We start from the raw sequence: 27,755 nt of genomic DNA, 5'->3' as shown, positions 1-27,755 counted from the left end.
AGGAGCAAAGGAGAGGCAAAGGGAGAGAAGAACACTGAGACACAGCTGAGGTCTGCAAATATTTATCTACAGAGGTTTCCAGTGGCATGGTTTCATGAAATCAGGGTACAGATGTGTTAAAATATCTACAGTAAGCTTAAAATGGAGTCATGCATGCTAAGCCCCCATGCCCGCAGACCAAATCTTACCGAAGTGTCTATGCTTGGCCCTCCCAGCAAAGGCAGGCCTCGGCCAACCAATCAGCGCTTGCCTGCTCAGCACACATTCCTTGGCCAGCCTCCAAGACTTCCCTTTGCTCCCTGCAAGAAAAGTGACCCTGCTTTAACCAATCAGCAAATGCCCGCTATGACTTCCTTGTTCCTGATCACATTGGTCTATAAAAATCTCCTACCTTATGCAGCTCTTCAGAGCTTTCTATCTACTAGATTGGATAGTGCCCAGTTCAAGAATCACTGCATAAAGCCAGTATGATCTTTTCAAAATTTATGATTGTTGTATTTTTCCTTTAACACATGAGAATGCCACTATGTCCAATTTGGGGAGGTAAAGAAGTTAAGGCATGAGGAACTCTCTAAGGGAGACAGAAAACAAGAGGTCATTCTGGACTATAAACTGTGAGGTTGAAAGGCTAGCACCAGGAGAGGGAGAGCAGAGTCTAATATTGCAGGACTTTTTACCACAATACCTGGGATTCTTTGTTTCACTGCTTTGAAGAAAGAAGAGGTGGACAGAAAATGAGCAGCAGGTAAAAGTTTATTAGAGTTATAAGATCAGAAGGGAAGAATAGTAGGAAAGCTCTCTATACAGAGAGGGGACATGCCCCAGGACAATAGTCAAGGGTCCTTGTAAGGTGCTGGTGGCCCTGCCCCTTCCCTCCCCCCTTGTTCCTTCTCAGGTTTTACCCTCACTGGCTGGATAACTCTAGGTGCTCGGTTGTCCATTCCTGATTGGCTCATTTCCATGGTCTCTGGCCAGACCAGTTCCTTGGGGTCTACTTATTTTTAGTCAGGTCTTCTGTCAAATTCCTGAAGGAAACCTGAGGGGGAATTGCCTTGAGGGACTTTGCTCTGGCCAGACACTCCCTGCGTTGTTCCCAAATATCTTTCCCCACCCAGGGACCTCAGGTCCTCATCCCTTCCCCTCTCTGCCTATTTTATCCTATTTTTTTTTCCCCCTATCAGACTAACAAAACTCAGGCAGGATTTGGGAGTTTAAGGTGAAGCTGTTCTGCATGACAAGGTCTTGAGAGCAGCTCTGTGAAGTGACTGCTTGAGGGCAGAGGAAATGAAAGAATCCTGAGAGAGAAGTGTCTGGGCTATTGAAGTCTTCCTGGATGGTAGGTGCACAGAGGGTGGAGAAGATAGTGAGCCTCACAGATTGGCGTCTATCAGTGGGAAGTTAGAAACACAGATGCCCCTTGAGCCACAGGTTTGAAGTGCACGGGCCCCCTTATCCATGAATTTTTTACAGGACAGTACTGTAAATGTATTTCCTTGTCCTTATGGTTTTCTAAACATCTTCGCTTACTTTATTGTAAGAAGACAGTATATAATGCATCTAACACACAAAATGTGGTGAGGCTTCCAGTCAACAGTAGGCTATTAGTAGTTAAGTTTTATTTATTTTTTTTTAATTTTTTTTCTTTTTAACGTTTATTTATTTTTGAGACAGAGAGAGACAGAGCATGAACGGGGGAGGGGCAGAGAGAGAGGGAGACACAGAATCGGAAACAGGCTCCAGGCTCTGAGCCGTCAGCACAGAGCCCGACGCGGGGCTCGAACTCACGGACCGCGAGATCGTGACCTGAGCCGAAGTCGGCCACCCAACCGACTGAGCCACCCAGGCGCCCCAGTAGTTAAGTTTTAAAGGAATCAAAAGTTACAAGCCTCTTTTCAGCTGTGGAGGAGGGGAGGTTGGTGCCCCTAAAGCCCTATGTTGTTCAAGAGTCAAATGTACTGAGATGTTACCAGATAAATCTAAGGAGAAAATAGTTAAAAGTTCTTTGAATAAGCTTACAATGCTTTGGTAGCATGATTAACATTTGGAAATTGAAATAGCTATTTTTCAAAGTTGGTAATTCCTTTTTACACCAATTTACGTAACAATGGTAGACATTAGGCCGATTCTTATTGCTTTAGAGACTGAAATGAGTTCAGAAAATAAACAAGCCAATTCTCAGCATTTGCATTTTAAAATAAGCGCCTGAAATGCACAGTAGGGACGAAAGTCTGGAAAGCCAAGGCTTTCAATTCATTGCCAAAGTGGAGGGGAAAAAGTTTTTTTTGAGTCCTAGCCTCAAGGACTCAAATTGTAAAGTCTGTAAAATAAGCAGAATTGGGGTGAGAAAAGCAAAAAAAAAAAAAAAAAAAAAAAAAGGAAGAAGAAGCACAGCCAGTTTGAAAATTCATTCTGGGCTTGGGGACAAGTTTTGTTTTTGTTTTGTTTTGTTTTGTTTACAAGAACAGATAAGAGACTACAGACTTAACAGGGTCTCCACAAAAGGAAACTGTTATCCTAAGTCTGCAATCCAACCCATGGATTGCATGGTCAGCCCACAAAGGGGTAATGCCTCAGAAGGGAAGTGACTAACAGCAATGATGAATTTGGAAAAGACCCAAGACCTTCGTTTGACTCCCAAGGATATATATAGCTCAGAAAGACCTCCAGCCTCTTGAAAATTTCCAGGCTGATGGCTGGAGGAATAAATACCAATAGCAGAGTGAGTTGTCCAGGTAGATAGAATTTAAGGCCCCCTCCTATGTCCTTCCTAACCCCAGCGAACTCTCATATGAATCTGTGAAAAACAAGACAACAGGCCCAAAATGGAACCACTTATGGCAAGCACCCAAGTGTTTGGCTTTCCCAGTGATGGAATCTTACACCAGTCAATCAGCAATTGCCTGATCAGCAGTACGTAGGTAATGTGCCTGACAGACCCCTGCTATCCCCTAAAGGAAAGTAACCTAGCAAAAAACTGTACGCTTTTTTGCCTTGTTGAACTTCCTTGTTCCTGCTCCCTTCTGCCTAAAAAAGTCTTTCATTTTGTACACCTCCTTTCTATCTGGTAGATACCTGCCTGATACCAATCAGGTTTTGTTCAGATAAACTCTTAAAATGTTTAATATGTCTCAGTTTCTCTTTTAACACATGGGAAGGATTGAACACATAGCCAGCTGGGCTCTTGAGGTCAGAATAAGAAAGGATCCCAAGCAAAGAGACCAAAGGCCTTGGTAAGACACAGCCATCTAAGATGATGGATCAGGGATCTAGTCCCACAAGCAAAGGACAAAGTCCCAACTGAGTAGCTGCCAGAGAATAGCTGGTGTCTGAAAACTGGATATTCCACTCCCCCCACTCCTCCATCCCCCACCTCCCCCACCCCTTACCCCCTATTAGTTTGGACACAACCTCAAGAGAAAGTCTTTTATTGGCTATCTAAAATCCTGAGTTTTACTCAGGTTTCCGAAAAGACAATAATCAGTCATTTTGACTGACCTTGACCAGAAGTTACTGGATTAAGTGTTCTGCTATCAAACAACGTGATAAAAAATTAGCATTAGTTAGAGACAAATCTTTTTTTAGTGGACCCACACATTTCTACCAAACTCTAACATTTTGGGGTGCCTGTTTAGTACATTCACACAGCATTTCTGGCTACCTGAAATGTTATTACTTCCATTCCACACAGCTGCCTCTATCTCATCCAAGTTTAAATATTACTCCTCTGGGAGATTTTTCCTGTCAAACCAGGTTCAGAAGGTCCAACACCCATCCCCCACCACACACACACACACACACACACACACACACACACACACACACTGTTCATTCTCTGTCAGGGTCCTAGATGCATTTCCTTTGTATCACTTTTCTCAGTTTGCTATTTCATACCTATTTGTTTGATTACCTATTTAATGTCTGTTTAATTACCTGTCTAGTGCTACACTGTTATCTCCATACGGGCAAAACTGTTCCTGTTTTATTATCACAATACTCGCAGTGCATAGCATGGTCTCCACTGTATATCAGCCATTCAATAAACACACATTAATGCGCCAAGCTATATGCTGTTATTTGCCTAAATTTACTTAATCCTGAGATGCTGTTATTGTTCTCATTCTAAAGGCAAGGAAAATGAGCCACGGAGCAATTAAGTAGCTTTGGAAAGCCAGATAATGGTAGAGCCAGAATTTAAACCCAGGTAGAAAGGAGAAAAAAACAAAGCATGTCTGACTCCAGAACACGTAGCTCTCTTCTTTCCTACAGAACATTTTCTCTTTTCACTAACACAAAAGGCAATGGCCTGGGCCTCACCATCACTGCGGTACTGGGAAGACAATGACCAGTGAACCACCCCAAAGCCAAGATACCGGGAGGTGGGCCAAACAGTTGCTACTTCATTTCTAGAAGAGTTAATGAATGGAGGAACTATTCAGTCCAAGGGTATACAGGAGTTCATTGACAGAGTAGAGGTTTCAGGTGTTACTGCAGGTCTATAGGGCAACAGGCTACATGGGATGAGGGTGAGGTGGGGCATTTTTTGACACAGGGATATTTTGGCACAGCTTAAAAAACTTTTTTTTTTTTGAATAATGTTTTTTTAAGTGACCTTACTGCAGCAGCCACCCTGTCCCAATCCCAAACTTCAGAACTTCCTGACCCTAAGGTTCGTGAATGAGATGACCAGTGGGTGGAGATAGGGGATTTTAGACTCATTTATTTAAAACTGAATTTATCAGCTTTCCTCCCATTTAACAGTCTCCTATGTTCTCTTTCTCCATTAGTGGTGGCATCTTAGTCTATGCTAGAAGTCTACAAGTGACCCTTAACTTGGTCGACTTTATCTTCTAAATATTTCTTAATTTGACAACTACTCTCCTTTCCTATCACCCCTCCCCTCATGAAACCCCCATTATCTCTTGCCTAGACTATTGCAATAGCATTGTAACTGCTCTCCTGCTCTCGTGTCTCCATATTCACCTGCTTATTTACATTCATCTGTTTCCTCATCTTTTTCACAACCACTCAACTCTGCCTTCAGAGTGGGAAAGGAGTCGTAGTGAGTAAATGAATGCACGTGGCTGTGTTTCAATAAAGCTTTATTTATAAAAGCACATGGAGGGCCCGAGTAACCCCTAATTTACCGCATAGTTATCAGAGTTATCTGTAGAGAACGCAGCACTAACCATGTAACTATATCATTCCTCTCCTAGAAAATCATCAAGTATTTGGTAATGCCACATTGTTATAGAAGATCCAAAATTCTAAATATGGCCTATGAGCTTGATTTGGTCCCTGCCTACTGTCTTACATTATATCTCACCACTCCTTCCCTTTCATTTCGTGTTCCTGTGACACTGAGCTATAGCTAGTTCCCTGCACACAGAGACTAGAAACTGATGTTTCTAGTCTGATATCCTTAGCCACACTCTTCTTTCTGCCTGGAATGACCTGCTCACGTTTCCTCTTCACTTGGCTAATTCCTGTTTATTCTTCTGACAAGACCCGGGCCACCTTCTGGCAGCTTTCCATAATCCACACAGGAGCAGTGACGTCCCCTGTCTCCCAGGAATCTGTTTATCTCTGTCATTGTTAGTACTGCACCTGACCACAATTATTTGCCTGTCTCCCTCTTAACTATGAGTTCCTCAGTGAAGGGTTCCTGTATCTCATTTACCTTTCATTTCAATGCCCAGTATTTTCTTATCACATAGTAGAAACTATAAATGTTTTTTTAAGTGTATTTATTTTGAGAGAGACAGAGACAGCAAGAGCAGGGGAGGGGCAGAAAGAGGGAGAGGGAGAGAGAGAGAGAGAGAGAGAGAGAGAGAGAGAGAGAGAGAGAGAATCCCAGCAGGATCCACACTGTCAGTGCAGAGCCTGACACGGGGCTCTAACTCATGAGCTGTGAGATCCCGATCTGAGCCGAAACCAAGAGTCAGACACTCAACTGACTGAGCCATCCAGGCTCCCCAGAAACTAAAAATATTTTTAAATGTTTATTGAATAAATGAATATTTTAATAAATGCACTAAACTGATTTTTTAAGAGTTTATATAAATGAAATTATAGGGCTTATTGAATACTAGCATCCTGTTTGCCGTATACATCTTTAGTTATATCAATATGTGCATGCATGTGTGTATGTATCCCATTAGAAATTATATATATAATTTTATTATATATATTCATCTATATCTTATATTTATTATATATATTTAACATATATATTATATATATAAAATTTTATTATGGAAAATTTCAAAGATTTCAAAGTCAAAAAGAACTATTTGTTCTTAATGAACTCCACCCCACCCACTACCACTGCTTACCTGGTGCCAATATATAATACTTTATGGCAAATCTTGTTTTACTATACCTGCACCCACATCCCCAATCCTCCCACTTCCAGATATTTAAAAAAAATTTTTTTTTTAACGTTTATTTATTTTTGAGACAGAGAGAGACAGAGCACGAACGGGGGAGGGGCAGAGAGAGAGGGAGACACAGAATCCGAAGCAGGCTCCAGGCTCTGAGCCATCAGCCCAGAGCCCGACGCGGGGCTCGAACTCATGAACCGCGAGATCGTGACCTGAGCTGAAGTTGGACACCCAACCTACTGAGCCACCCAGGCGCCCCCCACTTCCGGATATTTTAAAGCTCATTGCAAATATATCATTCCACATAAAGCTATTTCATTAGGTATCTCTAAAAATTAAGAATTTAAACATTTTAACATAATCACTGCATTATCATGCCTTTAAAAAATGATTCTTAGCCATAAAGTTCATCCAAATCAGCATCTTCATTGTCTTACCAACAGTAATATGTCCTTAAATACTTTAACTCTGATCCCACTCCTTTGAATGTATACATTATGAGCAACTAATATTTAAATTCCAGCCATTCTCCCCTAAAATTAGATATTATTGTTTTATAAAATCTATATTTCTTTATCAACATATATACAAATGGCTAGCTCCCTTTTATTTATTTTTTTTAAGTTTTTTTTAAAATGTTTTTATTTATTTTTGAGACAGAGAGAGACAGAGCATGAGCAGGGGAGGGGCAGAGAGAGGGAGACACAGAATCTGAAAGCAGGCTCCAGGTTCTGAGCTGTCAGCACAGAGCCCGATGCGGGGCTCGAACTCACAGACTGTGAGATCATGACCTGAGCTGAAGTCGGATGCTAACCGACTGAGCCACCCAGGTGCCCCCTAGCTCGCTTTTAAAATCCATTTAGTGTGAGATCTTTTTAGAATGAACTTTTAGATTGTCTTTATCTAAAAATGTCTGTATTTCACCCTTGTTCTTGAAGGGTAGTTTTATTACATAGTTTTTGGATTGATTTGATATTTTTTCTTCTCAGTTCACCAACCCTTCCCCCATCTTAGTTTTGGACAGGGCTGGATTAGACTGGGACAAGAACTCCATTAATTATATCAACCCTGTGCTTCCCATCTGCACACCTGTAGCAGCAAATGTAGAAGAGGGCCTGTTCCCCACTCAGAATGGGCTCAGACTAAGCCTATGGTTCAGGTAAAATCTTAACTCTGTCAAATAACACCAGAATCTGGGGCACCTGGGTGGTTCTGTCAGTTAAGCGGCTGACTTCGGCTCAGGCCATGATCTCATGGTTCGTGAGTTCAAGCCCCGTGTCAGGGCTGTGCTGACAGCTCAGAGCCTGGAGCCTGCTTTGGATTCTGTGTCTCTCTCTCTCTGCCCCACCCCTGCTTGAGCTCCGTCTCTCAAAAATGAATAAACATTAAAAAAAAAAATTTTTTTTTAAATTACCAGGATTTCAGTTCTTACCTAATTTAGATAAAACTGGTTAAATTAAGCGCTTTGAGCACGAGGGCCTTTAAAACAAAAGTCTATATCCAGGGACGCACTGGTAAAGACAGCAACTTGTGCACAGTCTTCCCCTTTCTCCCACAGCCCTGGGATAGAGTTTTCTCTCCAAAAGGGCTCTGAGGTCCGGCTAATGCAGGAAGCAGGTACACTGTAGAATGAGTTAGCAGACAGTCATGGGAGCCTTGCCTTTTGAAAAGCAAAGTCAGACCTCAGGAGCAGCCTCTGGGACTATTGGGAGCCAGCATTTGTTACAGTTCAATTTCTAATGCTTGCTTCTTTGTCTCAGAAATAGCTGATGGGAATGCAAGCTGGTGCAGCCACTCTGGAAAACAGTATGGAGGTTCCTCAAAAAACTAAAAATAGAACTACCCTATGACTTAGCAATTGCACTACTAGGCATTTATCCACGGGATACAGGTGTGCTGTTTCGAAGGGACACATGCATCCCAATGTTTATAGCTGCACTATCAACAATAGCCAAAGTATGGAAAGAGAATGTCCATCGATGGATGAATGGATAAAGAAGATGTGGTATATATATATATATATATATATATATATATATATATATATATATACAATGGGTATTACTTGGCAGTCAAAAAGAATGAAATCTTGCCATTTGCAACTACGTAGATGGAACTGGAGGGCATTATGCTAAGTGAAATTAGTCAGAGAAAGACAAATATCATATGATTTTACCCATATGAGGAAGATATAAAACAGATGAACATAAGGGAAGAGAAACAAAAAGAATATAAAATTAGGGAGGGGGACAAAACAGAAGAGACTCATAAATATGGAGAACAAACAGAGGGTTACTGGAGGGGGTGTGGGAGGGGGGGATGGGATAAATGAGTAAGGGGCATTAAGGAATCTACTCCTGAAATCATTGTTGCACTATATTTTAACTAATTTGGATGAAAGAAAGAAAGAAAGAAAGAAAGAAAGAAAGAAAGAAAGAAAGAAAGAAAGAGCTGAAAGTCTCAGATTGTTCAGCTAAAATGTGCCAAGATAAAGGATGGCCCAAGACAAGGCATTTCCTAAACTTTCTGACACTTTTACCTCTGGGATGTCTTTGTTCTTCAGGTTTATGTGAGAAATCCTTACTATGCACATTTTCCTGACACAAGCCATCTGGAACTTTGTTATAACTGCTCAACATTTTTTGATGTTTACTGCACTGCTCTGATATAGGACAAATTGAGCCATAAGTACATAAGCAGATTCAGGTCTGTGCTTAAAGTGGAGGTATTGTATGATTTCATCTTTAACTTGCATTTAGCTTCAGAAGTTGGGTTGGCATAACCCACTACCGAAGATGAAGCTTTTCTGTGAGCTGCTCTCTATCACACAAGTGGGATTCAGAAGGATGTATAGAATAATCCTTTAGCAATGTCAACATTGAACGGCGTGAGGGAAATAGCCTTCCCACCCACTGCTCCTGTTCCACCTAATTTTGAAAGCCTTTATCCTCAATTCTCAGCTTTTGTAATTACACCTCTCCTGATCTTGTTCTTTCCTTTTCTCCAGAACTCTTGAGAAAACAAGTTCCCATCATAAACACTGGCTTACTATAGCCACAAAATAACCTGGCTCCCAATCAAGGAGATTCTCTGTTTACCAAAACTACTACTGAGGTGAAAGAAGAAAGAAAAACAGTAATAGTAATCATCCTTTTGAAAGAGAGATGAGATACTACCCTGGAAATAAGACTTTCCTTTTTATCTCTTCTCCAGGACTTTCTTCTACCTACACAGCTTCACACTTCCATTGAACTAAATTGTAAAGTGGGCAGTTGTCACGGAAAGTGAAAGTTCACTGTGCTCTTGGGAATTTCCATATAGAAACCCAGAACCCAGAACCCAGAAATGAGCTACCCCTGGCCTCTAGCTTCATCTCCTCCCTCTTCCATACGACCCTCCAAAATTCATTCAATTTAATGGCATTTGCTGAGTATGTCTGTGCTGAGCCTTGGAAATAGAAATATGAACAAGGCTATCTTTGGACTCAAGAAATTTACCCTATGGTGGAGGAAATCAATTTTAAAGAAATAGTGATACAAGCATAAGAAGTACAATAAAGTGGTGACATAATCCACCATATCCAAAAACAGGGGCATCATTGTGGGAAAGAATGACTTATTCACTTTGTAAAGTTAGGTGAGGATCTGAACATGGGTAGCTCCACTCTTCTCCTTTTGACTTCAAGTAGGAAAGGAGGAGAAAGGAAAACTCCCCAGAATGTCTTAACTGGTGCTCTTTGAACAGGATGACTAGACAGAATGCTAGGTACTTTGTTGCCTTGTACCTAGACTCAACCCTAGTGGCAGCCCCTTTGGATGACCTGATCTTCAAATTTGATCTCATCCCTGGACACTTGGCTCTTAGATGCATCCCCACCTAGGACTAGTCTCTCCCCACCCTAGTGCCCAGTTCAAAGTGGACCCCAGTCACAGGACTGCATGCCAGGACTTCCTATTGTGTTGGAAAAAGGAATGTTTCTTCCCCACTCTTGAGGTTTCCTTCCCAGTAGAAGCACCATAACACTTACTCACTCATTTATTCAACCAGCAAATATTTATGGATAAGTATAAACCAGGCACATTCTAGACCCTGCTCTCATAAAACTTACACTGTACAGACACTGCCTGTGCAGAATAGGCAAACAAAATACTAAGCATATGTGATAGCCGGGGTGATAAGTACTGTGGAGAAAAATAAAGTAGCATAAAGGGATAGACAGTTCTAGGTAGAGAATCCTAGGTCTTTTACATAGGAGAGTCGGGAAAAGCCGCATGGAGAAAAGCACATTTGAGCAAAGACCTAAGGAGGATGAGGTTCTGGAGTTCAAAGTATTTCAGTCTGGAAACATGAATTTGGGAATCATCAGTATCTAGAGCCATGAGACTAGAGGAGACCAAATGGAAAGAGAATAGGATAGATAAGAATTCTCAAGACTGAACCTTGAAACATTCCAATATTTAGAATTCAGGAAGATGTGAATAAATCAACAGAGGAGACTGCGAAGGAAGTAGTTTCATACTCTTGGCCTTTCTCTGCCTCTGTCTCTCTCTTCACCCCATCTGTATTTCTCCCTTAAGGAGGAGTAACTTACTTGATTGGTAAATCCAGGAAAGAACCTGATACTTGATGGCACTACTGCTTCCTCTTTCTTTACCTTTAGGGAGGAGGCTGCCTACAGAAAGCCTGTTCTGCTCGGTTTCCCTATGTGAAAATAATCCTCAGGGACAATATGAAAAGGTCTGCAATTTTCTGTGCTGCCTATGACTCCGGTGGGCACGTCTGTCTCATTCTGGAATTCAGTATTTAAAAGCTCATGTCTATGTAGCTCTAAGCCACATTTTCCAATATCAGATTTATCAGTAATAAAGACAGTGTTTTTTTTTTTAATTTTTGTTTTTAATGTTTATTTATTTTTGAGACAGAGAGAGACAGAGCATGAGTCGGGGAGGGGCAGAGAGAGAGAGGTAGACACAGAACCCAAAGCAGGTTCCAGGCTCCGAGCTGTCAACACAGAGACCGACACGGGACTCGAACCCACAAACAGTGAGATCACGGCCTGAGCCGAAGTCGGACTGACTGAGCCACCCAGGTGCCCCAATAAAGACAATGTTTTAATCTAGGTCTGCCCGATTCCTTTGCCTTATCTCCTAATGGATTCAAAACTCTGGCCATCAAAAAATTTCAAGTTCATCAGATCCCCTTGAATGCCAATATCATGGAACACAAATTCAATTCAGACTCAGGTGATCTATAAGTACACTCCCAACTCTAAAAGAAGTCTATGGTTTACATCCTTGCCTGTCAGTTGGAAGCCAAATCTAGACTCGGAGATTTCTGAAGTGGAAAGAAAATAAGATCATCTGTTTGTAGCTTTTTGATGAGAAAACAGACCCCAGCGAGAGAGAAGCTAGCCAGCAGCAAAAGCCAAAACTGTGAGTCAGTAAGAACCACGCCCCAGTCCAGTAAGAACCACGGTCTACTCCATCTCATTCATTCCTGAAGAAGAAATAAAATGAAACAGACTAAGTGTCTTCCACAGAGTTTTTCTCCAAACGATCCCTACTTCCCCACATGCATATGTTGACTCATTATATAGCAAAAAAAAAAAAAAAAAAGAAGAAGAAGTGGCCATTTGGTCACTTACGATAACACCATTTCTAAACTGCTTTTCCCTCAGTGAGCTTCGCTTAATCAAAGAAAAAGTCTATTATTTCCTGTCATCACCTAGGTGACTGAAGAAATGTTCACTGATGAGTCATGATCACTAACCTCAAAAGAACCCTTAACAGCGTTTCCTTGGTCTGTGACTTTCTCTTTGAACCGCTTCAAGCACCAGACACCTCCCTCATTCCTTCTCAGAGCAACTGAAGCACTCCGAGAGCAAAGCTCTCTCCCTCCCTGATGAAGTCTACAAACACAGCTATGTGCTCAGCCTTTCCTTCAGCTTCATCTGTGCAGTTACAGTAGAGAGGTAAAGCCAATCCTTCATCTGTCTGCAGATCCAATTCTCTCCCACCTCCTCAGATAAAATGCCACCAACCGATGTTCTCTTCCCCCTCCGGCAGTGTATTCTGGAGTGTATTCTCATCTGGATCATTTCTACCAACATTTCAACAAGCTCCAATCTCTTCCAAACAAAAATAGAAAACAACATTTCTTTATGTCTTGCCCACTGGCACCTATAACCATATTCGGATTACCTTGTTCAGAGGACCTAAATATTGAAGTGCAAATGTAGTGCAAACTTTAAAATTACTCACAGAAAACCAATAAAATTATGAGTTTTTAAAATTATGACTCCTTTAATTCCTTGTCTTCAAACTATCAAGTACTACATTCTTTCCAAGTCTGTCTTATATTGGTGTTCCTGCTTTGCTAGGAGCTGTAGGCACGAAACTCAGTATGCTAAGTGGGTAATCCAGAATTTGCTCTTCTTTCTGATGTTCACAACCAAAATCTTCGAGCTTCCTATAACTCATTTGTTTCTTCGTTTCTCCTCCTACCATCTGATCAGTCTGGCTTCTGCCCTAATCACTCCACCGAAAGATCTATTACTGAGATTATTATTGACTCCCAAGATGTAACAGGTATTTTTTCAGTTTTTATATTATTTGATTTCTCAGTAGATTTTGACTCTACTGACCACCCTCTTCCCTTTTCTCTTTTGTGCATTCTTCTGGTTTTTCTCCTTCTTCTCCGATTGCTCCTTCCCAATCTTATTTTCAGACTCTTCCTCTTCTATGAGCCTTTCAAAGTTAGGGAACCTAAGGGCTCTTCCTAGTTCCTCTTCTGTTTTCACTTTATAGGCTTTCTGTAGTCAATCCCTTCCAGTCCTCTGATGTCAATTATCATGCATTTTTAGGAGAACTATATAATTTATCATTTGAACCAGACCATTTTTAAAAGTAAAGATGAGATACTATTAGGAATGTTGCCTAAATTGGTCGGAGCCAATTTGGATATGTGCCAATGGGTCCTAAATTTATTCCCCAGTGAAGACCTCTTCTCTGAGCTCCAGACTCACAAACTGAATTGCCTACTCACTATGTGCACTTGAATTTATCAATTCATTTATTTCATAAATACTGAGTATCTACTGTAGGTCGAGCACTGTTCTAGGAACTGATGGAGGTATTAATGAACGAGACAGACAAAGCTCCTGTCCTCAGAGTTTATATTCCATTTGAGGGGAGATCAGTGAAAGCAAAACTATATGAAAATACATTGTTTTCACCAGGATGAATGCTATGGAGAAAAATTAAGTTGGAGAAGGGAATAGGGAGTGTTGGGAGGAAGTTGGAAATTTTAAATAGTGTGATCAGGTTAAGCTTCACCGAGAAGGTGACATTTGAAAAAAGACTTTTCTAAAAGCATTGAGCAAGTAGTCAGAGTGGACACATAAGCAAAGGGAACAAAATGTGCAAAGTCCTGTAAGTGGCAACAGGCATGGTGTCTTCAAGAAACAGCTATCAGGCCACATATGTGAGGCTGAACGAATAAGGGAGAAAACAGGAGGTAAAATCATAATGTTAACAAGTTTATATCACATAGGGCCTTTAGGCATAAGTAAAGAATTTGGCTCTTACACTAAATAAAATGAGAATCTATTGGAGGCGTTTAAGCAGAGAAAGTGATATGATCTGACTTACGTTTTAGAAGTACCACTCTGGCTTTGGGCAGGGGTGAGAGCTGACCAGATGGGGAGTGAAGGCAGAAGCAGGGAGCCTGGTTAGGAGGCTACTGCAATAATCCAGCTGGTTTGGATCAAAGCATGAGCAGGTAAGGTTGTCAAAAGTGGTCAGATTCTGTACGTATTTTGAAGATGGAGTCAACAGAATTTGCTGATGGATTAGATACAGGGCTTGAGAAGAAAAGAGGGGAGTCAAGGATAATCCCCAGGTTTTTGGCCAGGACAACTGGAAAAATGAAGTTTCCATTTACTCAGTTGGAGATGATTTCAGAGAGAGCAAGTTCAGAAACGAGGAGCAGAAACTCATTTGGGGACATGTTCAATTTGAGACACATATTAGATATCCAAGAGGAGTTCTCAAGTAGCCAGTTGGATATACAAGTCTAGAGTTCAAGGAGAGGTCTAGGCTGAAGAGAAAAACTGGGGAGTCTTCAGTTCCATAGATGGTATTTAAATCCATAAGCCTGGATAAGATCACTAAAGAAGGAAAGAGAAAAGAGGTCCAAGAAATGAGATATAGGCTCTCAATATTTAGAACTCAGGGAGGTGAGGAGGAACCAGCAAAGGAAACAAGGAGTAGCCTCCAGAGAAATGGGTGTAAAACCAAGAGAGTGTGATACCTGAAAACCAAGAGAAAGAGTTTCAAGTTGGAAAGAGTGATCCCCTATACCAAATGCTACCAACAGGTCAAACAAGGATTGAAAAATGACATAGAGGTCGCAGTGACCTTGATACATTCAGGATAAGTAAAGTAGCAAGTATGAAAGTCTGATTGTAGTGGTTCAAGAGAGAATTGGAGGAGACAAAACAGAGACAGTGAATACAAACAACTTTTGAGGAGCTTCCCTGTTAAGGGAAGGCAAGGGACATTAGCTGGGGAGAAAAGTGAGATCTAGAGAAGATTTCGGTCAAGGAGAGAAGAGATGAGGCAGGGAAGGGGTGGGGAGAGTTTGCGGTGTATTGCCCTTGCCCTTGAGTAGCCCAATCCTAAGAAGAAATGGGACTACAGGTGAGGAAATTAGCCTATGCCAGGGGTAAGTATAGTTCATCTAGAGTAAGAGAAGGAAAGATGACATAAATGAATACAGACACCTGCAGGTGGGGAGATGTAGTGGCAGGAGTTTGTGGAAGTTCTCTTTTGATTGTGTGTTTCTCAGTGCAATGGATGCAAGCTCCTCAGCTTAGAGTGAGGACTGCAGAAGAAAGATTTGGGTGTGGTCAGTATGAAACAGTCATCAAGGAGAGTTGGACACTGAGTTCTAGTGAAAGCCAGTATGATTTCCAGGCAGCATGATGGCCACATTTGATGTTAGTGATCACCTAACTTGAGCCCATTCAGCATGGTTTTGAGTTTTCCTCTAGCCTGAGGGTAGGTGAGGAACAGACGGAGGAGAATTGAATGTAAGTGGGCTTGTGGTGAAATGGTGAGAGATCAATGTATTATAGGTTCTGGGGGGGAAAAAAAACAACATTGGAGTAAAGGAATTAGAGAGAGTGGGCTGGAAACATTAGAACTGGTGTAAGAGGGTAATTGAAACTGAGACTAAGGATGGTTCTGGTTATTGGTGATGGCAGCCTCCACAGTGGCAGACTCCACAATGAAACTATCCTCTTCTAATATTCCCTAACTTAGTAGGGGCGCCTGGGTGGCGCAGTCGGTTAAGCGTCCGACTTCAGCCAGGTCACGATCTCGCGGTCCGTGAGTTCGAGCCCCGCGTCGGGCTCTGGGCTGATGGCTCAGAGCCTGGAGCCTGTTTCCGATTCTGTGTCTCCCCCTCTCTCTGCCCCTCCCCCGTTCATGCTCTGTCTCTCTCTGTCCCAAAAATAAATAAACGTTGAAAAAAATAATAATATTCCCTAACTTAGTAAATGAAAGCGTAAAGCTGTTCCTTCACTGCATGCAATCCATCACTACATCTTGTCTGTGTGACCCTTTATGGAACTCCCAAAGCTGTCCACTTCTCTCCTGTGTCTTGCTACTCTCCTAATCCAAGCTACCTTCATCCCTTGCTAGGACTCCTGCAGTAGCCTTTTAACTGGTCTCCCCACGTCTAGTCTACTCTGATCCCAGCTACAATCAGAGTCATCTTTTCAAAACAACTAAGTAATCCTGTCCCCCGTTAATTAGCGCTTCAGAGACTTTCTATTGCTCTTAGGATGAAGACCAAAACTTGGAACATGGCCCACTGTCTAGTCCCTGCCTTTTTCTCCAGCCCTACCTTGCACTGCTCTCCCCCTCACTCTCTGTGCTCTAGACACGCTGGGATTTTTTTGAATCTTCAAACATACCACACTTGCTTTAACAGAGACTTTGCCTGTTGCCTGTGTGAAAGCCCCCATTCCCTCCCTTCAACCTAGTTAATACTTTCATGTGCTTCAGATCTCACCTTAAATTCTTTTTCTTCAAGGCCCACTTCTCTGACTCCACGGTATAAGTTGGTCCCTTGTCATGGGCTCTCAATACTAATTTTCTTTCAGTATGCTTGCCCCAGTTTTCTCTAATCATAGGTCACAATCTCCAGAATAGCAGCAATTGTATCTGTTTTTATTCATTGTCATATCCCTAGCACCCAAGACAATCTTGACACATAATCGGCAGTCATAAATGTGTTTTTCATAAATAAATAACAGCATTATTTGCATGTATATGTCTAATGCTTTCTTTCTTCAGAATTTCTTACTACATCTTAAGTCGACCATCCTCATTGAGTTTGTCTCATGTGTCCTATGACCTGTTTTACTCAATTCAGTAACAATTATATAGTACGAACCATGTGCCAGGCATAAAGAATTCAGAAATTAATAGGCATAATCTTCATCTTTAATTTTTACATAATCCAGTAGGCAGACAGAATGTACACAAAAAACTACAATCAATTCATTCAGTGGTTATTGAATGCTTATTAAGTGACCAGATTTGTTGGCCCTTGAAGCACAGCAGACAGCAAGCCCTTGTGAAGTTTAAAATCTGTTGAGAATGTGTGACCTGTTATTCTGGAGCTATGTAGTATCACTGAGGAAGAAGTAACTACTTTCTTCTTCTAGGGAGTAGGGACCCCAGAGAAAGGCAATGAGTATAGAAGTAAATGCTCACCACACAGAGGATGAGGCATGAAAACGGAATGATCCCTTATCGGAGTTGATATTTTCTCCGGAGCCTCTTGAAGCATATTTAAGCATTGGAGTGACATCATTAGTTTGGTATCATAGAAAGACAATCTTGGCAACATGAAGGAGGAATTACAGTGATCATAATCAAGAGTGTTATTTTGAAAACTGTTCCAAAGTATCAAGAAGAAATGATCAAGGTCCAGAATAGGATAGTGACAGTGAAAATTAAAAAGAGAAGACAGATCACGTGGAGTAGAATTTACTTACTGAATTTGATGGCTACCAAAGAAGGGAAACTTAAAGATGAGACGGTTTTTAATTTTAATGGGAAGATGTTATGAAAGATACTGTTAAATTCCCATTAAAATGATTTCTTCTTACTTTTGAGCCCACAACCAGAGCCTCCCACACAGTTAGGTGTGACTGGATTTTGGTCAAAGGAGTGTGAGTGGAGATGATGAGCACCATTTTGTCTTAATCAATAAAAATCTCGCCTGGCCTTTCTTCCATTCTCTTCTCCTATCAGCTATATGTCAGTGTGGGGATGATGGAAAGAAGAGCTTCTGGGGGCACCTGGCTGCCCAGTCAGTTAAGCATCCAACTCTTGATTTCAGCTTGGGTCATGATCTCACAGTGGTGAGATCAAGTCCCACATTGGGCTCTTGGGCTTTGTACTGACAGTGTGGAGCCTGCTTTGGATTCTCCCTTCCTCTCTCTCTGCCCCTTCCCTACTCACTCGAATGCTCTCTCTCAAATAAATAAACATTAAAAAAAAAGAAAAAGAAAAGAAAAGAAGAACTTCGGTTAGCCTGGGTTCCTGAAAGGAGAGCTCATGTTCCTTTTCTGTTCATTGGACTTTGCACTAGTAAGAAATAAACATATATTATGTTAAGCCACTAGGATTTGGAGATTAACTTAACTAGGGGAGCTAGTTAACTTAACTAATACAATGGTGATACCAAAATACAGATTCAATTCCTTAATGCTTTGCTTCCCATACAGAAACCTCTAAAATTCAATGAAACCATCCCTCCTGCCTAAAATGCCAAAATTCATTTAAATATTGTAAAAGCTTTGAAACCAACAAGTGCCCCCTGATAAATTCTGACACATTTTATAATCTCTTTGGTTCAGACATTGTCTCTCCTGTCTCATCAACCTTCTCATGTTTGATCCCTTTCAGCATGCTTTCACATGCATTATTCATTTGATGCCCCTAACAAATCCAAAAGGCTGGTGAATGTAGTTGGGGCTCCTGACATGCTGACAAATGATCAAAAGAGGCTGTTACCTTAGTATGGGGCCCATGTCAAAACAAAGCCAATTCCAGGAAGCAGAAGAACTGTCTCCCAAGGACATCTGCAAGAAAAATATACTCATTTAAAAATGCTATTTCAATCCCATAGTTTATCCATTCATCAAACCCCTGTAGTTTGTAAGTCTCACAAGTCTTTTTAATGTGACATCAGGGGACATCTTGCTTCCTGATTCACAGTCTGAGTCACTGTCAATGATCCCCCAAAGAGAGTGAGCAAGTGATAAAGGGCGCATCCTCAACAGCAGAAACAGCCCTTTATTTGACAGTTGCAGCGGCCTTTGTCATAATGGCTTCCGGTAGTTTCAAATGTATTCTGACTAACTCCTTACTAGATAGGGGCATGGTTATTCATTTACTTGCCTAAAGGAAGTGGCTGTTTGGAAATATTCTTGATTCATCTTCTAATAGAAGTAGAAGTCAAATAAAACCAACATTAAGATGAATTCTCATAAATTCCCACTTTTGTTTTGGCCATCTCTTTGAATATCTTCAAATATTATTCTAAAATGATCAAAATGATTCTACGCGTCAACTTGGCAAAACGATGGTGACCGTTATTTGGTCAACCGCTAGTTTATGTGTTGCTGTGAAGGTATTTTTTTTTTCATGTGATTAACATTTCAAATCAGCTGGCTTTAAGGTGAGCAGATTGCCCTCTGTGATGTGGGTAGGCCTCATTTAATCAGTTGATGATCCTAAGAGCAAAGTCCAAAGTTTGCCAAAGAAAGAATTCTGCTTCCTTCTAGCCCACAACATAGAAATTCTGCCCAAGCTTTCAGCCTTTGGACTCAGAGCTACAACATCAACTCATACTGGAATCTTCAGCCTGCCAGTTTGTCTACAAATTTCGAAGTTGCCAGTCCTGAAAATGGCAATTTTCACACACACCCCTTTTAATAAATTTAACATCCTCTACTCAAACATTGTCCCTGTCCAAAGGAGTCATGTACTGTCATTCAATGTATTTTTTTCTTCAGCCTTTTAAAATATCTTGAGAAGGTAGTAGAACCATACACACACAAGAAATTATTATCCTGGTTCTTGTTATGAGGAATTTTTTTTTTTGGTGGGAAACACTTCAAAGATATTTTCCTGTAAGAATATGTCCATGAATATACCCTCGATTGAAGATTTAGAAATGAATAAAAGAAGAAAGTATTAGTCAGGGTTCTCCAGAGAAAGGTAACAATACTTATGACGTCATTAAATGTTAATCACCTCCCTAAATGCCTTATCATCAAATACAGCCACATTCAGGTTTAGGTCTTCAACGTATGAATTTTGAGGGGACACAATTCAGACCATAACACACTTTAAGAAACTAGGAAAAGGAGAGTAAGTTAAACCCAAAGTGAACAGAAGGAAGGATATAATGAAAATTAGAGCAGAAATAAAGGAAATAGAGAATAGAAAAACAAGAGAAGGAAATAATATGGTAGTTCTTAGGGGGAAAAAATCAATAAAATTGACAAACCTTAACTAGATTGACAAAGAAAGAAAAAAGAGAAGATGGAAATAATTAAAATCAGAAATTAAAATGGGACATTACAACCAATTCTACAGAAATAAAAAAATTAAAAATAAAATACTGTAACTGTCCACCAATAAACTAGATAACCTAGATGAAATACACAAAGTCCTAGAAACATACAGTTACCAAAATTGACTCAAGCAGGAATAGAAAATCTGAATAGACCTTTAACAAGTAAAGACATTAAATCAGTGATTTGAAAAAAAAGGAAAAGAAAAAAATCCTCCAACATAGAAAAGTCCAGGACCAAATAGCTTCACTTGTGAATTCTACCAAACATTTAAAAAAGAATTAAAACCAATACCCATCAAACTCTTCCAAAAAAAGAACAGAAGGGAACACTCCTTAACTTATTCTATGAGGCCAATTTTACCCTATTACTAAAGGCACTTCAAGAAATGTCCCCTAAAGGGGCGCCTGGGTGGCGCAGTCGGTTAAGCGTCTGACTTCAGCCAGGTCACAATCTCGTGGTCCGTGAGTTCGAGCCCAGCGTCAGGCTCTGGGCTGATGGCTCAGAGCCTGGAGCCTGTTTCCGATTCTGTGTCTCCCTCTCTCTCTGCCCCTCCCCTGTTCATGCTCTGTCTCTCTCTGTCCCAAAAATAAATAAAAATGTTGAAAAAAAATTTTTTTAAAGAAATGTCCCCTATGAATATACATATAAAAATCCTCAGAAAAAAAGACTATTTCATTAAATCCAGCAGAATATCAAAATAATTATACATCATGACCAAGTGGGATGGAGCCCAAGAATGTATAGGTGGTTCAATATATGAAAAACAATGCTATATACCACATTAATACAATGAAGGGGGGAAAAAACACATGATCACCTCAACTGGTGCAGAAAAAGCATTTGACAGGGGCACCTGGGTGGCTCAGTCGGTTGGGTGTCCAACTCTTGGTTTTGGCTCAGGTCATGATCCTGGGGCTGTGGGATCAAACCCCACATGGGGCTCTGCCTTGGGAGTGGAGCCTTCTTAAGGTTCTCTCTCTCTCTCTCTCTCTCTCTCTCTCTCTCTCTCTCTCTCTCTCCTTCTGTCCCTCTCTCATGCTCACATTCTCTCTAAAAGTGTTAAAGGAAAAAAAAAGCATTTGACAAAATCTAACAGGTTTTAATGATTAAAAAAAAACACATAACACACTAGGAAAACAAGGAAACTTCCTTAAACTGATAAAGGACAGCTTTATATGGAAAACCCACAACAATCATCATATTTAATGGTGAAAGACTAAAGTTTTCACTCAAAAATCAGGGGCAAGATAAGGATGCCTGCTTTCCCCACTTCCTCAGCATTGTACTGGGAGTTCTAGCCAGAGAAATTAGGCAAGACAAAGAAATAAAAGCATACAAATTGAAAAGTAAAAGTACCTGCCTTTGCTGATGACACGATCCTCTATATAGAAAACTCCAAAGAATCCAAAGAAAAACTACTACAACTTATCAAATAGCAATTGATTTAGCAGAGCTGAAGGATACAGGAATCAGTTGTATTTCCATACACTAGGAATGACTAGCCCAAAAAGAAAGTTGAGAAAAAAATTCCATTTACAATAACATGCAAAACCATAAAAGAAAAGCTACACCATGCTCATGGATTGGAAGAACTGATATTGTTAAAATGTCATAGTCCCCAAAACAATCTACAGATTCAATGTCATCCCTATCAAAATGCCAAGAGCATTTTTCACAGAACTAGAAACAGAATCCTAAAACTTGTATGGAACTACAAAAGGCCTTGAATAGCCAAAGCAATCTTGAGAAAGGAAAACAAAGCTAGGGGTATCATAATCCCAGATTTTAAGATATAATACAAAGCTGTAGTAAATAAAACAGCATGGCACTAGCACAAAAGTAGACACATAGATCAATGGAACAGAGTAGAGAGTCCAAAAATAAGCCCACATTCATATGATCGATTAATCTATGACAAAGGAGGAAAGAATATACAATGGGGAGAAAAGTCACTTCAACAAATGGTGCTGGGAAAACCGGACAGCAATATGCAAAAGAATGAAACTGGACCACTATCTTATACCATACACAAAAAATAAACTCAAGATGGATTTAAAAAACTAAATGTGAGACCTGAAGGTCCTAAAGGAAAAACCTAAGCAGTAATCTCATAGACATTGGCCTTAGCAACATATATATGGAGATGTCTCTTCAGGCAAGGGAAACAAAAGCAAAAAATAAACAATTGGGACTACACCAGAATAAAAAGCCTCTGCACAGTGGGGCACCTGGGTGGCTCAGTTGGTTGAGCATCCGACTTCGGCTGAGATCACGATCTCACAGCTCGTGAGTTCCAGCCCCATATTGGGCTCTGTGCTGACAGCTTGAAGCCTGGAACCTGCTTCAGATTCTGTCTCCCTTTCTTCCTCCCTCCCCCTCTCTCTCAAAAATAATTAAAAACATTTTTTTTTAATTTTAAAAAAGCCTTTGCAGAGCAAAGAAAACAATCAACAAAACAAAAAGGCAACCTGCTAAATGGGAGAAGATACTTGCAAATCATTCATCAGATAAGGGGTTAATATCCAAATACGTGAAGAACTCACACAACCTAACATCAAAAACAATCTGATTTAAAATGGGCAGAGAACTTGAATAAACATTTTTCCAAGGAAGACATACATATGGCCAACAGGCACTTGAAAAATGCTCAACATCACAAATCATCAGGGAAATATAAATCAAAGCTGATTTTGATATCACCTTATATCTTTCAGATTGGCTATTATCAAAAACAAAACATAACAAGTGTTGGTGAGGATGTGGAGAAAAGAGAACTTTCAAGCACTATTGGTAGAAATGTAAATCGTGCAGCCACTTTGAAAAACAGTATGGAGATTCCTTTAAAGATAAAAAAAAATAATAATAAAATAAAATAAATAAAAGAACTACCAGACAATCCAAGAACTCCACTTCTGGGTATTTATCTGAAGTAAATGAAAGCATCTATTTGAAGAGATATATTCACCCTTATGTCCACTGCAGCATCACTTAACAATAGTCAAGATATGGAAGCAACTTAAGATTCCATCCATAGATGAATGGATAAAAACTATGTGATATATATATAGATATATATAGATATATATATAATATTAATCATAAAAAATGAAATCTTGCCATTTGTGATGACATGGGTGGACTTAACATTATGTCAAGTGAATAATAAAGAGAAAGACAAATACCATATGATTTCACTCAAACACAGAGTCTAAAAGACAAAACAAACAGAACAGAAACAGACTCATAAATACAGGAAATAAACTGTTGGTTACTGGAGCAGGTAGGCTTGGGGATTGGGCAAAAGAGATAAAGGGGATTAAGAGGTACAAAGTTCCAGTTATAAAATAATCATGGGGATGTAATATACAGCATAGAGAATATAGCCAATAATATCATAACTTTGTATGGTGATGGATAATAACTAGACTCTTCATGGGGATCATTTCATACTATACAAAAAGTATCGAATCACTGTGATATACTGAAACTAACACTATAATTTTTGTATAACAGTAGAATTTCTGTCAGTTACACTTGAAAGAAAGAAAGAAAGAAAGAAAGAAAGAAAGAAAGAAAGAAAAGAAAAGAAAACAACCTCTCTCAAATAGCTAAAATGCATAAACAAGCATGGCACATAAGAAACGTAAATGGTCAAAAATCATATGAAAAGCTGCTCAAATATATTTCAAAAATAAAGAATGCAAATTAAAAGAACCAATTAGACACTATTTTACCCCTACTAGATTGGCAAGTTGAAGAGGTCTGAAAATACCAAGTGTTGGTAAAAGTGTAACTGGTACAATCATTTTAGAAAGCAAGGTAGCATTATCATATAAAGTTTAATATCCACTGGCCCTCTAATCTAGCAATTCCACTCTTAAACCTAATTGTAACCCTAAAGCAATTCTTAACATGTGCACCAGGAGATACATACAATAATAATATTATCATTTGTAATAGCAAACAGCTAGAGACAATTCAAATATCCAGTATCGGGAAAATGCACACATGAATGATGGTACATTTACACAGCGGTATATTGTATAGCAACTCAGAGAAATAAACGACGGTCACCTAGGTGGCTCCGTTGGTTAAGCATCCCACTCGATTTCTACTCAGGTGGTGATCTCGAGTCTCGCGGGATGGAGTACCACGTTCGGCTTATTGCTGACAGAGTGGAGCCGGCTTGGGATTCTCTGTCTTCCTCTCTCTGCCCCTCCTTCCCTTTCCCTGTATCTCTCAAAATAAATAAAGTTCATAAAAAGCCAAACTAATGCATGAATGGCACAATTTTAATTTTTTTTAAGTATTTTTATTTTTTGAGAGAGAGAGAGAGAGAGAGAGAGAGATAGTATGAGCTGGGGAGGGGCAGAGGGAGAAGGAGACACAGAATCCGAAGCAGGCTCCAGACTCTGAGCTGTCCGCACAGAGCCCGATGTGGGGCTCGAATTCATGAACCACGAGATCATGACCTGAGCCAAAGTCTGATGCTTAACTGACTGAGCCACCCAGGCACCCCTGAAGCAATTTTAGAAACATAATTTTGAATAAGTGAAGCAAGTTGCAGTAATCTAAAGCAATCTGATACTAGTTTTATGTAAGTTCAGAAATAAGCAATGCTAAGAAAATAGATCTATAGGTATAGATAAATATAAACTACACATTTTTAAAAGTCAGGATGATTAACAAACTTCAGGATATTGGTTAATTCAGGAAGACAGGATAGGAGAATACCACATAGTAAAATTCCACAATCCAAGTCTTAACCTGAGTCATTCAAGATTGTTTGCTTTATTAGTAAATTTCATAACTTAAATATATACATTACATATTTATTAAGCATCTATCATATGTCTGGCAATGTAGTTTTTTAATGTATTTTGTAATGTATGGTATTTGGAAAAGAATATATGTGGCTTTCATTAGTTAATAGCAGGCACATCCTGAGTATTTTCAGCATGATTGCCCAATCTTGTATTTGGGTTCATAAATCTCATATTGAGGTCAAAGTAAGAGTTCATTTTGGCTCTGAAACTTTAAATGACATTTTGATTCTATCTGTAGCTCCAGAGAAATTCTGTAAATTATACTGACTCAGTAAATGGCTTTCCTTTTTTAGATGAAGTGAATATGATGACATATTATCTTTTTCCTCAACAAAAAAATCAATTTCTAGCTATAAAGGATTACAAGAACACTACATGTTCTCTAGATTAAGCCTGAGATCTGCAATGCAATCAGAATTAAGTTCTATTTCCATCCTTTGTGGTTTCCAAAATTCCCTTTATATAACTAGCATGTCAACGATGGAAAGCATTTCTATTATATTTCCTTAACTTCTTTTTATTTTAATTAATTGTATTGTTTTTTAATTATAAAATCAACAGTTACTTCAAAAATACAAAAACATATACAGTAAAAGTTCTACCACCCATTGATAACTTTTTTGTTGTATATATTTTTCTTTCTTGAGGTATATTAAAATTCACCTAGTTTAGCATTTTGCTTTTGAAAGGATTTTTTTTTTTGCTTCTGAAAGTATTTTAACACAGTTCAATGCCTGTAGTCTCATTAGAAAATAAATTATTTTATTAATAAAAAGTAGTCTCTAACAGTAAAATACCAAATAAATCAGTTAAAAAGCCAGAATCAAAACCTACTATACCCACGTAAATGACATGAGGAAGCTTCTGGCATAAAGTATTAACTCTCATCTCTAAAAATTCAAGGGGCCCCCTGATGGCTCAGTGGGGTAAACGTGGGACTTCGGCTCAGGTCATGATCTTATGGTTGGTGAGTTCCTGCCTCGCATAGGGGTCTGTGCTGACAGCTCAGAGCCTGAAGCCTGCTTTGGTTTCTGTGTCTCTCTCTCTTCTCTCTCTCTCTCTCTCTGCCCCTTCCCTGTTTGCGCTCTCTCAAAAATAAATAAACATTAAAAATTTTTAAATAAGTAAAAAAAAGGAAAAAACCATGTTCTTTAAAAAATGTTTCCTCTAAGATACGTTATTTAACTTTCTCAGTCCCTGAACTACGCTACCGAAATTTTCGACCCTATTTCACCTCTGGTGGTTCTGGCAAGAGAGGGTCCACAGGGTCAATCTTTGAGGGGCTCACGTTTGGATAAAGGAGGACAAAGACCTGGGGTCCCAGGGTCTGAGAGTGGTTCTTGGCAGAGCTTTCCACTTCGTAAGGCAACGTGCAGCTGGTGATCGTTTAACAAATCGCTAGTTGCAGACGCACACAAAGTTGAAGCCTTTTCTACTTCGTATATATATCAACATGGATGGAAAAAAATGAGTCTGTTTAGGTGGGTCAGAGCAGAGTCTTATTACAGGAGGGAGGCAGTGCTCACAACCAGCACTGTAGATGGTGGCTGAATTGAAGCAGGTGGTATACTTTCCCTTCATTGCCATAAATATATACAGCATTAACCTAAACATGGTCCTTTCCCATCTACGAACCCTGCCCACCACCTGAAGGTTAAGTTCGCGTCCAAAGACCTGGCACTCAGGAAACATTCTTCCCAGTGTTCCACCCGTTTTGTAGGCGGAGTAAAATCTGTGTACTCCCCGAGCTGCCTTTGGGCTTCCAGGAAAAACAGTAGGGGGTTAACAGAGTCCGGAGGATTGGATGGGATTCTGTACGGCGCCTCACACGGAAGAAACTCCATAGGAAAGAGACGGATGCTCCTTGTCCAGTCCCGCCCCCCGTGTAGTCTCTTCTGGAGGTACGGAGAACCGCCTCCCCGTAGCTGTCAAGGTTTGAGCCTGACACGTGAAGAATCAAGAACGCGGAACACGCTCAGGAAACATTAGGACTATACTATCTTGGCGATGAGCGGGGGGGAGACCGCAGCCAGCCAACTTGTGCGCGGCGGCCAGGCCGGCCGCTTTCCCTTTAAGCACCTGCGCGCCCATTCCCGCGGAGGGAGCGGCGCGAGGCTCAAGCGCGCTGCCAAGCACTCAGATTCCTCCGCCGAGCGCGGCGCCCGTCTCCTCCGGATTTCCTCCTTCCGCTCCCGCCCGCGGGCTTCGGGGCTCCGGGTTCGCACTTCCCCCCGCCGCTAGTTCCGGTGAGCCCGCCCACCGGCCTTCGGCCCTGGGACTAGACCCGGCCCGAGCCGCGGAGCCGCCCCGCGAGGACCCGCTGCCGGGATCCGTTCCCCTCCCCCCCTTCCCCGAGGCCGACACGCACTTCCGGCGACGCGGCGGTTGGGACCGAGCAGGGAGGGGAGCGGGGCGGCGGGCGGTGACGGATGCCCTGATGGTCAGGATGCAGGACCTCCTGACCCCGAACTATGCGCTGCGCGGGGAGCGCCACGAGCTCACGGACCGGGTGCGGCGGCGTCTGGGCGAGAAGGCCAAGCTGCTGGCCTAGGTGCGTCCGCCCCGCCTGCCTGCCCCGTGCCCGAAACGTTTAATGTAATTCCTCCCGGCTTCCCGAGTTTTTATCGAAGCAGCCTCTTCCTTGAGGTTCTTCGAGGCCAGATTCTCCAGCGACACCGTGAAGGTGGTGTTTCTAATCAGCCGCCTCACTAGGGCGGCCGAGGAGTGGGTAGTATCCTACATCGAGAGGGAGAGCCCCATCCTGGCTCATTAGGACGGCTTCGTGGACGCGCCGGAGCGGGCCGTTGGCCGGAATGAGTAGAAAAGGCTGCGAGCCTCTTCCCTCGGCTTTGGTTCCGGAGAGCTCTCTAGTGGCCAGCTGCTGGG

The sequence above is a fragment of the Prionailurus viverrinus genome, chromosome D3, assembly GCF_022837055.1.
Source record: "Prionailurus viverrinus isolate Anna chromosome D3, UM_Priviv_1.0, whole genome shotgun sequence".
In the NCBI taxonomy this organism is placed as follows: Eukaryota; Metazoa; Chordata; class Mammalia; order Carnivora; family Felidae; genus Prionailurus; species Prionailurus viverrinus.
The sequence above is the reverse complement of the archived record's forward strand: the minus strand, read 5'-3'. Positions refer to the sequence as shown.